The 17596-nt window shown below is 45.7% G+C and overlaps 1 pseudogene; it reads right to left on the bottom strand.

Annotated features, from left to right (window-relative positions):
• Positions 1–2195: 2195 nt before the first annotated feature.
• Positions 2196–3017, bottom strand: LOC144163812 (uncharacterized; annotated as a pseudogene).
• Between the last annotated feature and the right edge of the window lie 14579 nt (positions 3018–17596).

The raw sequence follows: 17596 nt of genomic DNA on the forward strand, positions 1-17596 counted from the left end.
TTGTGGCACGTGTCGCGGCGGATTCGTATCACTGCCTCTAACATAAAGAAGATTCCAAAAAGAGCCAAAACCCCACCTATAAAAGCACTTCAGGCATTAACAAACCCAAACTTTCATGGGAATGCTGCAATGCAGCATGGTCTGAAACACGAGGAAGTTGCTCGGAGACCAGCAAATTGCTAAAATGTAAACTGCCGATGCTTGCGACATGTCTGTCGCAGTTTGTTGTGTGTATGGCATTTAAAGAAAACGCAATGAACTTCTGTGGTGTGTTCTTTTTTCACGTTATTTATTAGACCTTTAAGACCTGAAAACATAAGAAAAAATCAACACAATGACAAAACATGGTCAAAGCCATTAATTACACTGTTCAGGTATCAGCTGAGACGTTCGATTCTTGGCCATTGCCTTTTTCGGCAATCAAGGGAGGCTGGAAATTGCAGAGGCCAGCACAAACAAACACCATTGTGTCAATAGTGTCTTTACATTTGATGTGCAGAGCCGATTTGAAGATTCGGTATGTCTTAATTCGGTTTATCGCTCTCTCGACATGAATACGGACTGATGCAATTCGCCGCGTGCTTGTAACTTCCTTTTCAGAAAGCTGCTGTTTGCCTGAAACATGGGAAATACAATTTCTAAAATCAGTACCTTGGCAATGTTTTCATTCCAAAAAAGTAACTGGCACCACAGCCTTCTAAGACCACACAATTAACTCTTTCGCTACCACCGGAAAATTGAAAACATTTTTTCCTACTAAAAAATTGCTTAGGCACTAATTGCAGGAATACAAAATGCAGAATATTTAACGGCATTTCCAATAACACCGGTTTTTTAAAGGTTTTTATATATGATAGTTGTGAAAAAAATATCAAAATCGAAACTTGTCAAGTTGTCGAAAAAAATGATAAAAAAGGAGTTGTGCATATCAAACCACCAGTAGTAGAAAAATATTAGAATGTACACTTTGTAGGGAAACATTTCAAAGACACGCCCTAGAAAAAATGTCGACTTGCGCGGAACAGTTTGTCAGGTATAAAAAAAATGTTAGCACGCACGGTGCTCATGTCATGCGGTGAAGCCCAACCTCAAATTCAAAATATGCAATTTCGGGTGGTTCCCTGGAATAAATCTGGCGGTTTGACATTATCAGAGGCACCAATTTACCCCCACATGATGTAAAAACATCTTGTCAACGACTGACTTTGCGTTTACAGCGAGCACAATAATTGGGACAGGCACGTGATGCGGAAAAAACATGCATGAAATTGAAAACGGAACGCCGTGGCTGATGCTTGTTGTCGTTCACGGTCAGTTATCTCTCAAAACAAAGCTGAGCTTTATTATCTTCTTACTCGCAATGAGGTACTTGCTCGTAAAAATGAGGTACGATGAGCTAGAATCATGCCCTGCGATCTTTGGTCGAGTAGCAGTTGCGCAATGAAAAAGATCAGCAAAACAAGCCTCCTCTATTGCAGCACCACCTAACACTTCAAATGAGACAGTACAAAAACGTATCGGAGACTCCGTCCGAATAGACAGTTCAAATAAGCAGCAACATTAGACACCCGGATATACCCTCGAATGGAAATGAAACTTGAAGGCAAACAGCTGGCAGTGTAAGGCCGGTTTGAAGCGCTGTCCTCGGCGGAACAGATATCTGGCGACTGGGTGTGAACTTTTAATATGCATCTGCAGTTCTTATCGCAGAAATCGGGTTAGGGTGGGGGGAAATCAGAAGCGCCGTGCTTTGTTCGAGAATCAGTCGCGGACGCTCCAGGCGACATGGCAGGTAGCCTTGAAGTAGGGTAACTGCGTAGTAGGTAGTAGCGCTAAACATGAATTTCGCGATGAAGAAACGAAACCGAAACTGTTGTAAACTGCTTGGGAATGGTCCTGGGGTAAGTAGAACTACCACAGAACTTAGAACAACTTAGAGTCCTCACAGCCAAATAATTGTAGCAGGGTCTGTGTGCAGCCATGTAAGTGACTGGCAGGTTGTGCACTTTTGTACTAAATAGACACATGATCACACACTCCAACAGTTTCAGGGAAAGCAGAGAATGAAGTGGCACCAGAGGAGGCTTCCATTGCGAATGACACACATGCCTGCATAAGCTTTAGGAGGAGCAGCGGAAAAAGAAGGCTAAGGCTACAAGGCATAGCCAAGCAGAATTAGAGGAAGCCCAAAAGGCTCACTTGGCTGTGGATGTTGCTGCAAAGCGGTGGAAACAGTGGTTAGTTAATAGGGCAAAGACCAAGTGTAACAGGTAATAAAGTTGCGAGAATAAGTCAAAAGAGGCAATGCACAGCTGACCTTAAGCTACGGCAGTTACCTTTCGTGAATGCAGGCATATTGAGTTTCACTCCTTGCACTTGTAGGTATGGATCCAGGGTGAAGCCTCTGTCGGCCATTATTACATCGCCTGGCCGGAGGTACTCTTGGACTCCGCAGTTCATCACTATGTACTTGTCTGAGGCGCGGCCTGCGAACACGCGAGACACATTTGGGGCTATGACCGTTGGGGCTATGACATTTGGGGCTATGAACACGCGAAAGCCATTTGGGGCTATGACCGTTAGGAACTTCACTGTGTTGTGGGCTTTGTATGCGCTGTATTTTTGAGCCCTTGCTCTTTGCTTTTTTGGCCCCTCAAGTAACAATCCGTGCAATCAAATATGCAAGTGGTGTCTTCATGCCCACTGTCAATAAGTGATTGTGGCATGCTGCTTTGAATCCTGGATTTCGGAAGCCACACCACGCTGTACTTCATGACCTCTTTGAGGCACTTCAGCATACTTAGGAATATATTCCCCACACTTGACGGGGAAATGTCAAACCTCTTTGCCAGGTCCCTATATAAAAGGCCTAGTCTTAAGCGCATGAGCGTTAGAAGTAGCTGGTCCTCCACGACCAGCTGTGACGGCCATAAATCAGTTCTTTTTACACACGTCACTAGCGTCTCGAAGACATCGACTGAGACTCCAGTGTAAAAGTGTATGTCATCTGCGGACATCTGGGCCACCATTGAAGCCCTTGGAAAACCCAACATCAAAGGCACAGCATATGTGTGGTCTAGTGTGCTGGCGTCTTCCCATTGTGTTTCCTTTTCCTGCGTGGGCACCTGAAAATATTACAAATTCTCATTATGCTCAGTGAGAAATGCCACACTGATCAGGAGTGCAAAGCTGCGCGAGTAGGTAACAATCCATAATTAAAACAGCGCTAGGGGCAGGACACAAGGAAACCTAACTTAGCTGCGTGCCACTGGAATAATGAAGGTATTTACATACGCTGACAACTTTCTGGCCTTGTTTGAATGCCCGGAGGGTGGGACGTCTGAGCAAGGTCTTAATCACATCGGTGGCATTTTCGAGTTGACCTTGCATGGCTTCGTTCTAACAAGGTAACTTCTGGTCAATTCCGAGTTTAGTTTTTGGATTTAAAGCTGCATCTTTATGCGCAACATGTTTGTTGTTAGTATTCCCCCGTTCCCAGAAAAGCCTACGGCTATTTCTATCAGCTCACTCTAAGGTGCCTAGGCCCGGAAACACTCAAGCCACCCTGCAGAATGCTCTTGAGGGAAGTTGTTATTATGTTGTCCCAGAGATTTCCCAACACAAGAAGCGCAGCTGAAGGAGGCGGGGTTCCTCGAAGGTTTGATCAAGAGCCTTGCAGGAGTCTTCCTAAAGAAAATCCATGAAGGTGCGCCTGAGAAGTGCCTCAACTTAGAAAAGGAACGAACGGCAGTCATCCCACACTGACACTGTCTGTTTCACGAGATAATGAAAATGGGAAGAAATTCTGGCGCCAGAGTGGTTTTTATAGCCCCCAACAAGCTTTCCAGGCTGTCCAGAAAAGTGAACAGCTGTAACTGAACCTGCAACGTTCTGAAGTTAGGCATAACAGATCGTAAACGGCATGCAGGCAATGTGTTAAGAACCTCAAAATAGAAAAGGAACAAACGGCCGTCATCCCACACTTAGACAATGTGTCGCACAAGCTTATGAAAATGAACAGAAATTCTGGCATCAGAGTGGTTTTTATAGCCCCCAACAAGCTTTCCAGGCTCCGCAGAAAAGTGAACAGCGATAACTGAAGCTGCAATGTTGTGACTCTAGCCATAACCGATCATATACGGCTTGCAGGCAATGTGTTGCATACGACGTCCCGCTGTCCTGCGGCAAGTTGTACGTAGGGCTGATAGGGCGTCGCATCAACCGCCGCCTGTGCAAGCATGCACATTCTTTCAAGACGTTTCAGGGAATGATCTGGCACCTTGTTGCAGAAAACATGGCAGCTTGTAAAAGCTCGACCATGCCTTGATGTGAGCAGATACCCGGACCAACGCATACGTGAGGTTTCGGAAACACTCACGATTTGCAAAATGGGGTACTCTTGTGCTAGCATGCCATCAACCACACTACATACAAAAGATGGTGTACTGGTGGGTGATACCACTGACTAGCACTCATAGTCTAACATTCCTGTGTATCGTGTTTTTTTACTATATGTGCTTCCCCCATACATTTCATTGTTTTTTCTAATAAAATCAGTCACAAAAAAAGAAGAAACAGCACCTGTCCTTGTCTGTTTCTACTTGTGTCCTGTCTTTTAATCTGAGAAATGGCTGGCGCAAAATATGAAGAAAGAAAAAAATTCGCAGAACTTTACAGAAACTTGTGCAAGAAAATTTAACAAGCAACTGAAAAGTGTTTCTGGAACAAACTCTGCGTATTTTTTCAACATGCATTTTAAACGTAAATTTTTAGCGAAATTTTCTTACCTTTTTGCGTGATGGCTGCAGGAGCACTTGTTTCACTTGGATGATAGGGGTGATTTGAGATACCTACACAAAAGAAAAATGATTGTTACTAAAATTTCGCAGTATTGTGGCCAACCGAAAGCACTAGGTATATTTTCGCAGGATCGTTTGTTCTACATGCTCTTCACACAGCACAGTATGTAAAGCAAATTTCATAAATTAGGTCTGTTCAAACATTCCCAAACTGAGTACCCAGAAAATAGTCAGACAACACCCATTTTGTTATAATATTGTGCTTTTATTCTGTAGAACTTGCATCAGACTAGTAGCAGCCTATAGGCACTGGTCACTGCTCAGACGGCGCGACGAATAAGTACACCCGGTACCGACCCGCGGAAGCTTGAGCTAACTTCGGGTCAGTGAGAGGCAGATGGCGGCTGCGCGTTCGTTTATTCGACACCTCTCGGTTTGTTTTTGCGATTCTGCAATTGTTATTGAGAGGTGTCTCGACCTTGGAAACTGTTCTGGCAAATAGTTTCCCGTATATCAAGTGCTTCTGTGTGATTTCCGGACAAATATGGGGCTGAACTATTACTGTCGGCTTCGCGTGCGCGAGAAGTTACAGAGATTGTACGTTCCCGTGCACGTGTGCGCCGTGAAAGAAGTTGACGGGACAGACATCGTTTCGAAGTCCCATTCTCAGCAAGGGAAGGTTATTTACAGCGCCAATTCAGGTCAGTAGCCAGCATATACAACGGCGCTCCACGACAACGGCGCTCTGTTCGCCCAACCATACTACAGTTACTTTTTCAGTTGCCCTTCTTCAGCTCGGTTGGGGTTGCCACTAATTAACAACGCATTCCAAATGTTATTAGCTGTTGACAAAGTAAACGCAGTTCCACACAGTTCAAAATCTGCTGCGGAGCGGCGGTCGTCTTTACGAAGATTCCGTTCAGTTTCGGCTTCTATCTTGTGAGTAATGTTAGAGTTGTCATAGTGGCTAGTTGTGATACAGTTTGTTCAGGCCGTTCGGAATTATCCAAAAAAGTATTTCCTCCTCATCCCTGTCCTCTGCTTAAACAATAATAACCTCAACTTTCAGAGTACGCAAAACGCATTAAAGAAGTCAGCGCGAGTGAATGCAACCTTGCCTTAGATAGCTTGCCACGCTCTTGCTTGGAATGCGGGGCCAAACTATGCACACTTCGAGAAACAAAGTAGGGCAGTAAGCGGGATTCGTATTGACTGTCTTGACGTTGTTTTTGGCATCACCCGCGAAGTGCTGTGAATGCATATTCTTGTGCCGCTTTTTGGTATCCAGTCGGTGCCGTTAATGTCGCTAAGAAAATGTTACTGCTGATAAAACAATAGTGACGGAAGCCGTAATACCTTGTGTTATGCAACTACTACGATGGCATGCGATTCATTGCAGCGCGTGATGTGTATGAACACTGAAAGCAAACGTTTTAGTTTTACGGCCCTTCGTGTCTGCGCTGTGCATAAACAGTAATCGTACTCATAAGTTTACTCCTTCCACTGACAAAAAAATGTCATAACTTTCTTACTTCCTTGACTTTTCTTACTGCTAAAATCACTTTTTGCGACGCTTATTCCCCCACGGCTGCCCAAGCGAGAAACCTGTACAGAACGATGGCAGGCTGCCTTTTGCGATTGTGGCTGTCCTTCACGCAGCAGTAGCGGCGCAGCCAATAATTCTCTCCTGCAGCCTTTTGATCTTTTCGGACCCTGCAACTTGCAGTTTTAACTATGTTTCTTAAAAAACTTCCGCCAAAGAACATTGAACCGCACGCAGCGCGTGTTTTTACGTGTGCTGAACGGCCGGTCGCGACATCCACCGACCCAGAGTTGCTAAGCGGTGGCGAGAGCCGGCGCTGGAGTCGCGCGCAAACTGCAGTGTCCGGTGCCTATAGTGGAAAGAACAATAACTAATTATAAATAAGCTGTGACTTCAGTAACAATGTTTTAGTAAGTTAGTGTTTTACATAGAGTTTTAAACTGTCTGCAGACACACATTTAGCAGGCTGAAAACTTTGTCTAGGGACTACATAACGCTTTCCAAAAAGTGCAAACTGAAGCAGCACAGGCAGGTTGCAACAAAAGGGAGATTTGTCTTACACTGGTTGCGTTATCTGCCCGTGTGCAGGTGACAACAAACAGTATCAAGTAGCAAGCTAGCCGTATGGAAATGAAAAGTTGTGTGACATACATTATCGGTGCCTTCGTCACGGTAAGCTTCTGGGTGCCCCGGCACTGCTTCATCTGTATAAGCCTGCGAACAAAAACGTAGCAAAAAATTGATGGGGACTATGAAAATACAGATCAATCAAACATGCTGCTTCTGTCGCTTCGACATGATGCATCAATGTTTTTCACAGCACTTCAGTACTTCGTAACACTTCTGACTTCCAGAACTTAATGCAAACATTCTGTATAAGAAAAAAATTGCCTCCAATACATGGCGTGAAGGGGGTTGGAAAGCAGAGCTGCAAGCGACACCCACAACAATTGCCCATGCGACGTCCCTTGAATTCACACACGTGGCTCTGCGGAGAGTGAAACCAAAGATTCTGCTAGCCACGAACTGGAATTTGTGGGCGGTGTCCTGAACGCAGCAGAACGAAACACTGCATTATGAGACCCTTGACTCATTGCTGTCCTTGCGCGGCTGGTGTCACAATGGAAAGGATTTTCAGAGCACACATCACAATAAAAGCGCTCTTGTGAGTGACCCTACAAATAATTAGCAATTGGTAGTAAAAAATGAGAGAGACCATTGCACTAATTTATTGACTTATTAGGACAAGAGTCTCAGACCAACCTGAAATATCAGATTCATAAAAAATAGTGTTCCTGTGGCTTCATCATCATACGTTAACATTTTTTTTATAAGCCTGCCACAATTCTTGAATGTACAGGTGTAAAATTGTGCTTGGACACTGTCAGGCAGGGATGCCTACGTAATGAACTACTGCTTCTCAAGAAGATTAGGCAGCTCAATTACTTAAGCATGACAAAAGATGTTGCAGTCATGCGTTCATGCAGTGCCTTCCCAAGAGTCACTAGTTGCAGCTCGGATCAATAGCTTGGAAGCAACAATTCATTCAGCTGAGGCGTCACGAGTGACGAGTGGGCCTAACATTGCCGTTGTAAATGAAATGGGTAGGGGCTTCTGCTTCTTTTGACCGAGGAAAAAAAAGTACGAGTACCTAAACGACAGTCTTCAAAGGACTTAGGCTGTCCACTGTGGAGTACCTGTTAGTGTAACAGAGTACCTGTTAGTTTGGGTTTCACCTGTAAGGGCAACCCAAAAAGTGACATTGAGAAACTTAAACGCAATTTCTACTGAGGTTTAAAAATGACATGATCTATTAGCTTAACTTTTACAAAATGTTGAAATGAGAGCAATTAAGAAGTTTTATAGCAACCAACAGGCCGCTAAAGAGTTTCTGTGCTGATGCCTGTGCCATTTTGGTTAAAAAACAGGAGCCAAACAAATCCATTCAGCCATTGTAAATGGTACAGCTGGTGGATAGTTTCAAAGAGAGTGTGATGAGCAAGGCGATAGCTGATGTGGATGCAGTTTTAATGGGCAAGTTTAACTATGCACAGGGCACTGTTACACCAAAAGGTCAGAGGGCACATGCAGCAAAATGTAGCGCATTTAAAGGTGCACGACCAAGTACTTGCAGCTGGTGTGTTAGGTGTGGGCAAGGAGGCTGCGTGGCCTGGTGCAAGAATTCCAGAGTTGCTTACATTGGAGGGGATTGATCTTTGTGGTGGAAATACAGGTTTCAAGGTAGGTTATACTCACGTGTCGCGGCAAATGTGCCATCTCAGAGAGCGGAAAATGCTGTAGCTAGTTAAGGGCCTACCTTTTTGGATGCTGGTTAAAGGTTGCTGCGGCTCGCTGCTTGATAGAGGTTGGCTTAGTTATTAGAGGCTAGTTTTTGAAAAAGAACAGCAATCTGCATTGTTTTCATAGTGCCCTGCCGAGGAACATAGCGATAGATTGCAATTTCCCAATGTTCCCACTGCTTGTGCACGTGCGGGTGAAAAACAGTATCAAGTAGCAAGCTAGCACTGTGGAAATGAAAAGTTGTGTGACATACATTATCGGTACCTTCGTCACAGTCAGCTTCTGGGTGCCCCGGCACTGCTTCATCTGTATAAGCCTGCGAACAAAAACGTAGCACAAAATTGATGGGAACTATGAAAATACAGATCAATCAGACATGCTGCTTCTGTCGCTTAGACATGATGCATCAATGTTTTTCACAGCACTTCAGTACTTCGTAACACTTCTGACAGAAATGCGCCATAAATGCAAATATAACAGAACATTCTGGATAAGAAAAATAAAAACGTGTGGAGCTGCAAGCCCACATCCATGCAAACATAAAAAAACTGCTAAAACACGGATATCTAGTGGAAATGGCAGGTGGGTGTAAAATTCCTAATAAAAAAAACTCCACATGTGCTAAGCAGCAACATTCTAGGGATAGCGATGTCTTCAGAAAACAAACCATGCCATTGCTTATTGGCAATCACGTGCATAACTAGCAAATAGGGGTACGTACACAGCTCGTGGCACCACCATCACGCCCGCAAGGTAAATCGGGGAGGCCTGCGCTTGCTTCCGGCAAAGAACCCTCTGCTTGGCTGTCGCAAAGCTGAAATCGAACAACCATAAGACAGAGGTCTCCATGACTACGCAGGCCCATTTCAAATGAATAGCACAATTTCAGCGCTCGGTAAAAACTGCGTTATGAGACCCTAGATTGATTGCTGCCCTCGCGCAGCTGGTGTCACAGTGGGAATGATTTTCAGAGCATACATTACAATATAAGCGTTTTAACAATACCAAACATGCGGCGATTTTAGTTCGCGTGCGAGTTATGCCCACAACGACAGGCGTAATTTTAATGAAACGAGAACACCGCGTCTACAACAAGGCAGAAAAATGAAGGGCTGTGCGATGTTCATAATGCTTTATCCGCTTACCTTTCGCCTTTTCACGGGTACGTACTCGCGCTTCACGATCCTGCGTCGTGCTACTTTCAGCTGAGTAAAAGTGAGTCTCAGGCTAGCTGGTACACGGCTGCACGTTTCAGCGGCAGCGCGAGTCAGTATGCGCGCGTACCTTTCGTTCATAGCCGAGCTTCACCATGGGTACCGGGTTCGTATCGCTGCGTCCCGCCGAAATGAAGTGTTCCGAGCATACTCGTGAAGAAGGCGACGGTACGAAGTTCTTCCTGTTGACGCTTGCCAACCACAATCTTCGCTGGTTTTCATCGGCCGGGAAGCGATGGAAGCGGAAGAGACCGCAACCGCATTCACTATGCGGCTGCAGATGACCTTCACACGTTTGTGTGGCTAACTCTTTTCGTTTCCTGTAGTTGTTGCTGCAGCCTAGTACTGCGCAATGGCTTCCCAATGATCTCGTATGACAGTTCATATTTGAAACTTATCAAAAACGGCGATTAAAACAGCTATCATTTTCCTGACAAACTTCTAACAAGGCGAGCACACTCGGGGAGAAAGCCAGTCGCCCACTCCAGAGAGGAGGAAAGGCCTCTGGCGCGCGCCGTCACTTGGGTGCGAGGCTAGGTTTCCCCCTCGCCCGATGAAACGGTGTATACACTCGGGAAGGACTGAACAAGACCTGGTGAAGGTGAATGGGAGAGTCCTTCACCCTGCAGTCATACTCAACAGGATGCTGTTACAGTGACGATGAATATGCCCTCAACTTGCGTCCTCGTAACGCATTTCCAAAAATCGATGACACCTGTCTCCTACCAGAAAGAAAGCGGATGGAAAAGCAAACTCTGGAGGGGCCATAGTACAGAAGACTTGCCCCCCCCCCCTATGATAGACATGGCAGCAACCTAGTGACCCCGCATAAGACCTCTCCTCTACTAAAATACGGTCCCCTCATACACAAGAAGAAGTGATATGGGAGTACCCAGTTCAGTTGGGGAAAGTTCTAATATCCTGAGACCAGAGTATATGCCGACACAGGTATGTACGAAAGCACGAGGCCCCACTTGTCGAAGTTGACTACTCTGTCAATCTTTGTTACTGCGTGACCCTGAAACGCACAGAAACAAACAAGTGGAAATCGGAGATATCCTCTTGGCCATCTGAAAAGCGGAAGTACGAAATAGAAGCATGACATCCTTACAGAGTCTCACAGGACATGATACTATTTTCTGCAGGCAGAATACTTAACCCCTTCAGTAACATGTCCCCATCCCCAAAAGAAAACGACAAGAAAATGAACTGGACACCCGTATCTAACTGTTTGCAAGAGAGCGACAAACTGACCAAAAGGCACATGAACTCACATACCTTGCTCCTTGTTACCATGACTACCAACCTACCCTCCTCAAAAAACGTTAAGAACGAAGGCTCATCCTAAGCCTACGAACACCACCTTTTCCCGTCTACGTGCGGTAAGTTGTTTTGTGGAAACATGCGACATAAACTAAAAACTGTGCTAAAATTGGGGAAACATCCACCCTCGTGCACGTACCCTAGCCTTGTACAAGGGTATGGTTACGGTAGAACAATTCAAACAGACAGCATACTCCACTTCTTCGTGACATGGAAGGCAGTTTTGAACAGGTCTTTACCGGGACCTGACTGAGAGGGCAGGAGTAGGAGGTGCTGCATCTGGTGCCGTACACTCAGCTTCCACCTTTGCTTGTTCCATACCATCCCGGACATCTCTTTACACCATTGTCCTACCACAACAATTTCTTCCTGAAAATTGTCTTCGCTCTCTTTCTCTGTCGCTCCAACTCTTCGAAAGAGGCAAATTGTTCAGCCGGGCCTAGACATCGCAGAATAAACATTTTCGCACACTGACGCTGACGCCGCCTCGGTAAAACTTAGCAACACCTAGCATCAGCAATCTTTCACGATCACATTTTAAAGCGCAGAGAGCCTTTGTCTCTCCTGGGGCACGGTCACTAAAAACCCCTTTTGGTAGTCTTTCTTATTAGGTCGTAAAACCGTAGGTCGGAAATGCAGCAGCTGTGTACGAAAAAGCTGCGTGGCAATGGAACTATCGCTTTCGCGCCTTATACTTAGGATCCAAACGTAGCTTTCTCTGCAACTTTTTTTCTTTCTTTCGTTGTCACTAAACAATGAAAAAAAAAACTGTTAACTTTAGTAACCATTGTAAAAAAGCTTAATAATTCTGCTATGCATCCTTAGCTGTTTGAAACTGCTGACCCGTCTTTCTGTATTTTTAAATGAGCGCTTCAGTTCCCAATCATATTATTCTGCGAAAGCCTAGCAAGGGTCGCGGTTCTGGAAGGCTTGACTGCAAGGTAGCATAAGAGGGTTTGCCGCCAGTTGCCCGCTCATGGCACGCTGTAGATGTTCGAGTCACGCCCCGGGGGGTGAAAAGAAGACCCTTTTTCCCCGTGTAGTCATAGTGGCACCGGCTACCACGATGGTGCGTAAGATACAGTTGTTATAAGATATAAGCACCCCAGAGATATAAGAGATATAAGCACCCCGTAAGATATAGGCACCCCAGAAAATGAAGGATAACACAGTTGCCTAGATAGCCGAATCGGTTAAGCATTAGCAATAAAATCGAAAGGTGTGGGTTTGGTCCCCACTTCAGGCGCGTGTTTTTCTGTGTTTCCTTTTACGTAAATTAAAAAAGATGCTGTAAACTTAACTAACAGTTGTAAGAAAGAGAGCCTAACGACTCCCGTATGCCTTCTTAAGCGTTGAAGACTGCATGCCTATCTTTCTGTATATACAGTCATCATCATCACCAGGCTATCTACGCCCACTGCAGGGCAAAGGCATCTCCCATTATTCTCCAATTACCTCGGTGCTGTGCCAACTGTGACCAATTTATCCCCGCAAACTTCTTGATCTCATCTGCCCATCTTACTTACTGCCGCCCCCTGCAGCGCTTGCCTTCTCTAGGGATCCACTCTGTTACCCTAATGACCAGCGGTTATCTTGTCTTCGCATTACATGCCCTGCCCATGTCCATTTCTTCTTCTTATTTCTACTAATATCTCTTTAACACCAGTTTGCTCCCTGACCCACTCCGCTCTCTTCTTGTCCCTTAATGTTACATCTATCATTTTCCGCTCCATTGCCCACTGAGTCGTTATCAATTTAAGTTGAACCCTCTTAGTAAGCCTCCAAGTTTCTGCCCCGTAGGTGAGTACCGGTAAGATGCAGCTGTCATGCACTTTATTCTTCAGCGACAATGGTAGGCTGCTATTCATTATCTGAGAATATCTGCCATATGCGCCCCACCCCATTCTGGTCCTTATAATTATCTCTGCCTCATGGTTGGGATCCGGGGTCACAACTTCGCCTAAGTATATATATTCGCTTACCACTTCCACTGCCTCGCCATCTATCTCAAACTGTTGTGCTGTCCCCAGGTTATTGATCATTACTTTAGTTTTCTGAATATTAATTTTCAGACCCACGGTCCTACTCTACAACTACTTCTTAAGCGCCAAAAACTACAGGGATCGCGGGTTCGATTGCCGGCTGCGGCGGCCGCTTTTCTGATGGAGGCGAAAAGCAAAAACGCCCGTGTGTACGAGATTTCGGCGCACGTTAAAGATCCCCAGGTGGTCAAAATTAATCCGGAGCCCTCCGCTACGGCGCGCCTCATCGCCTGCGTTGCGTCGGCGCGTTAAACCCCTACAATCGATCGATCGAAAAACTACAGGGACATAGAATGAGACAGGGACACGCGCTAACTTCCAACTAAATTTTATTGAGCAAGCGTGAAATATATACATTAAAAATAGTCGATAGGAGATACAGAAAAGAATTACACACAAGGGATAACACATAAACTCGGTGCTGTTCCACACGTGTCAGGCACTACCATGACCAGTTCTTTTTCAAGAACACTGCTTCCTTTACTGACAAGGCTATCGACGTTGTGCTGACGCATTCGAAATCACCTAATTGCATCTTGAGCGGCGTAAGACGGCCGTGATACCGTACCTGCATGGTGTTGCACATAGGCTCAAGAAAATAGGTCAGAGGGCCGGGGTTCGGGTTGTCATGTCCGCACCGCTTAAACTCGCAAGGCTGTGTAAGGAAACGTGTCCGGTAAGGCAAGAAAATAGTGGCTGTAATGTTGGACATAACAACAAGTATGTCGAATGTGATGGCGGCGTAGTGTACCGTGTGCCGTTGCTTGTAGGACGGACTGGCAGATGCATCAACTCAAGGCTACGTGAACACCAGAATAATGTACTAAAAAGAAAAAAATGGGAACCTCTCAAATCACTGTGCTGAATGCCAGGGGTGCGAACCCTAATTTTCAAATTCAGTCACGTTGTTTCATGATTCTGATCAACGCACGCGTGAAATAGTTCAAGCGGCTGAGATGCAATTAGGTGATTTCGAATGCGTCAGCACAACGTCGATAGCCTTGTCAGTAAAGGAAGCAGTGTTCTTGAAAAAGAACTGGTCATGGTAGGGCCTGACACGTGTGGAACAGCACCGAGTTTATCTGTTATCCCTTGTGTGTAATTCTTTTCTGTATCTCCTATCGACTATTTTTCATGTATATATTTCACGCTTGCTCAATAAAATTTAGTTGGAAGTTAGCGCGTGTCCCTGTCTCATTCTATGTCCCTGTAGTTTTTGGCGCTTAAGAAGTAGTTATGAAACACCAACTAGCCCGAACGCAAGCCCTGGTTCTATTCTGTTCGCCCAGTGCGGAAATCATGCTTTGCAGTTCGTCCCCCGAGTTACTTAGCAAGGCCACGTCATCAGCAAATCTGAGGTTACTGAGGTATTCTCCATTAACCCTTACTCCCACCTTTTCCCAATACAACGTTCTGAATACTTCTTGTAAGCATGCTGTGAATAGAAGAGGAGAGATTGTGTCTCCTTGTCTGACACACTTCCTTATAGGTATTTTACTGCTCTCCCTATGGAGGATGATGGTAGCTGTAGACCCATTATAGATATCCTCTAGTATTCTTACATAATGCTCATCTACCCCCTGGTTCCGTAATGCCTGAATGACTGCTAGGGTTTCGACCGAGTCAAATGCTTTCTCATAATCTATGAAGGCTATATATCGGGGTTCAGTATACTCAGCGCACTTCTCTATCACCTGATTGATCGTGTGAATATGGTCCATTGTTGAATAACCTTTACGGAACCCTGCTTGTTCTTTAGGTTGACTGAAATGTAAGGTTGCAGAGATTCGGTTAGCGATTACCTTGGTAAATACCTTGTGCTGGAACTTTCAATGACGATGAAGACGATGCAAGTACCGCGCGCAAAAGACGCATAGGAAGAAGACGAAGACGACCAGGCGAGGCTACAAGGTGGACGCGTTTTAGATGGTTCCCTGTACATAATGTAAATATATGTGCTTTTTATCGACGACGGCCTCCTCCCTTGCCTCCCTGGACGTCTTCCACATGGTGCCGAAACCCCGGACGTCAAGCGACACGACGAGGTGAGCCATGCAGCGCAATTCAATTCTTCGACCGCCATGCTCACCCCGAAGCGAGGAGGAGGCGTCGAGACAGCGGAACCGGCTCCGGATTGCCCAGAATAGCCTTCTAGAATTCCATCGGAAGCTTATTGCCGAGTTAACGCCTACTCTAGAACACAACAAAGACGTGGAGGCCGCAGTTTCGATAGCAAGGCTCCAGCACAGTGCCGACCGGCTTGCTGCAATCAGCGAGAAGCTGGATGCCCTTGCATGCGTAACTAGAGTCGACGGCCAACACGACGACGCTCTAGAGTCGGTCAAAGAAGCCCACAGAATCGTTGGCGCACTTCAACGAAGGCTTTACGGAGGAAAAGTATTTGCCCCTAAGGAGCCAAATCTCACGAAATAAGACAGAAGGCCACACCGACCGATAGATGAGTCGACTAGTACAAATGAAAGCGAGGGACACCGTGAGAATAACGGAACCCTTTACCCACAAATCACTTCAACGGCATCGGTGGACATTCCGATAACCGGTCTTCGACCCCAAGGATCTTCAAACGTTATTGTCTCACCTGTACCAAAGACGGCATGCGCCTTTTTGAGAGCCGTGACTGAGGATTCGCTAGAGGTACGCCATACAACTTTTCACCCTTCACTAGGACCTCAAGACGCCGTGATACCGCGTTCGCCCTCTCCACAACAAAGAGAAAGTCATAAAGTCTCGCAGCTACCTGAGTCGGTCGCATCAGCGCCAGAAGAGGATATCGCGGGTGACGATCACGCTCCGGCTTCGAAGGCATCACTGCCGAATCCTACGTGCAAGGGCTTGAGATCTTCCCTGCCGCCAGAATGTATTTTGCAGATTCTATAAGGAAGGACCTTTATGAGGGGGCATTTGTGCGACTGCATGACGATGGGCTAAGCGAAACAGTCGAGGCAACTTCAGCGGACGAGAGTACAGATACACCACACGATGGCAAGGCCGCAAGATACGAACTGCTCGAACGCGCTGCGCGTAAAGACTTAGACCCCTCGACAACCGCAAACCCTGAAAACGGATTGAGGGACCCTACAAAAGACCACACTTTCGCTCCCCCAAGAAAAAGGCCATACAAACATGCTGCCACGGTCATAATGACGTCGAAGATTCACCAGGCCACTAAACCAATTCGGAATTCGAAGAAACATGGAGGACGTTGTAATACATTGTTGAAGAAACCTGGAGGACATTGCGTTAGGCGCAAACACACGACGTCACTGAAAGTACATGGGAAATCAGTGCCCATTCTTGGCAACACGAACTGTTATGCCTCTGACCGATTCCTGGACGTAGCCATTATAGAAAAAAGGAGATCGAAGGTTCGAAGAAAGGCAAAGAGTAGAAGAAAGCGAAGACCGAAGATCAAGAAAAAAACACGAAATCAGACATCGGCTGGATACAAACGAGATACTGACTAAATATCTTCGCCCCAAGACTAGGTTACGGAACATTATATTTGTTGACAGTAGCTGCAAGACTCTGCTTCGACTCGCTCACACGAACTCTTGTGGGGCGGGAGAATGTTAGAACTTTCAATGACGATGAAGACGATGCAAGTACCGCGCGCAAAATACGCATAGGAAGAAGACGAAGACGACCAGGCGCGGGTACAAGGTGGACGCGTTTTAGACGGCTACCTGTACATAATGTAAATATATGTGCTTTTTATCGACGACGGCCTCCTGCCTTGCCTCCCTGGACGTCTTCCACACCTTGTAGACGACTGACAGTAAGCTGATCGGCCTGTAATTTTTCAAGTCCTTCATGTCGCCTTTCTTATATACAGTATACAGTATGTAGAGTATATACAATATATAGAGTAATCCGTCGTTATAACGAAGTCAGCATGACGGCGACGAATATCGTTATAAGCTGTATTTTGATATAGGCGTCCAGTCAAAAAAACTAAAGCAGTTGAGCGTTAATTGCGCTATAACTGCGACGAATAAAAAATAATGTTTTCAGAGACTAAAAACTTTAATTAGAGTGCGTTACAAACGGTATTCCGATATAAGCGTCCAGTCAGTAAAGTCTAAAGCAGTTAAGTTTCAATTGCGTGGCAACTGCGAGGAATAAAAACGATGTATTCAGAGAAGCAAAACTTTAATTCGATTACAAAAAAGGCAGTGAGCTTGGACTGTTTTAAGTTCTTGCCATGCGCGAGCAACTTCTACAAATTGACGACGCTTTGCATGAGGCTGTGGTTGCGTGGTTTGGCGCCGTGAGGATCTCTGGCTGGCGTCGTAACGGCTCGCACACTGGAGGACGAATGAGGAGGAAAGACAGTGGCAACTTTAATAGGGGCGC

The sequence above is a fragment of the Haemaphysalis longicornis genome, unplaced genomic scaffold, assembly GCF_048455015.1.
Source record: "Haemaphysalis longicornis isolate Haplotype H1 unplaced genomic scaffold, Haemaphysalis longicornis Haplotype H1 scaffold_13, whole genome shotgun sequence".
Taxonomy (NCBI): Eukaryota; Metazoa; Arthropoda; class Arachnida; order Ixodida; family Ixodidae; genus Haemaphysalis; species Haemaphysalis longicornis.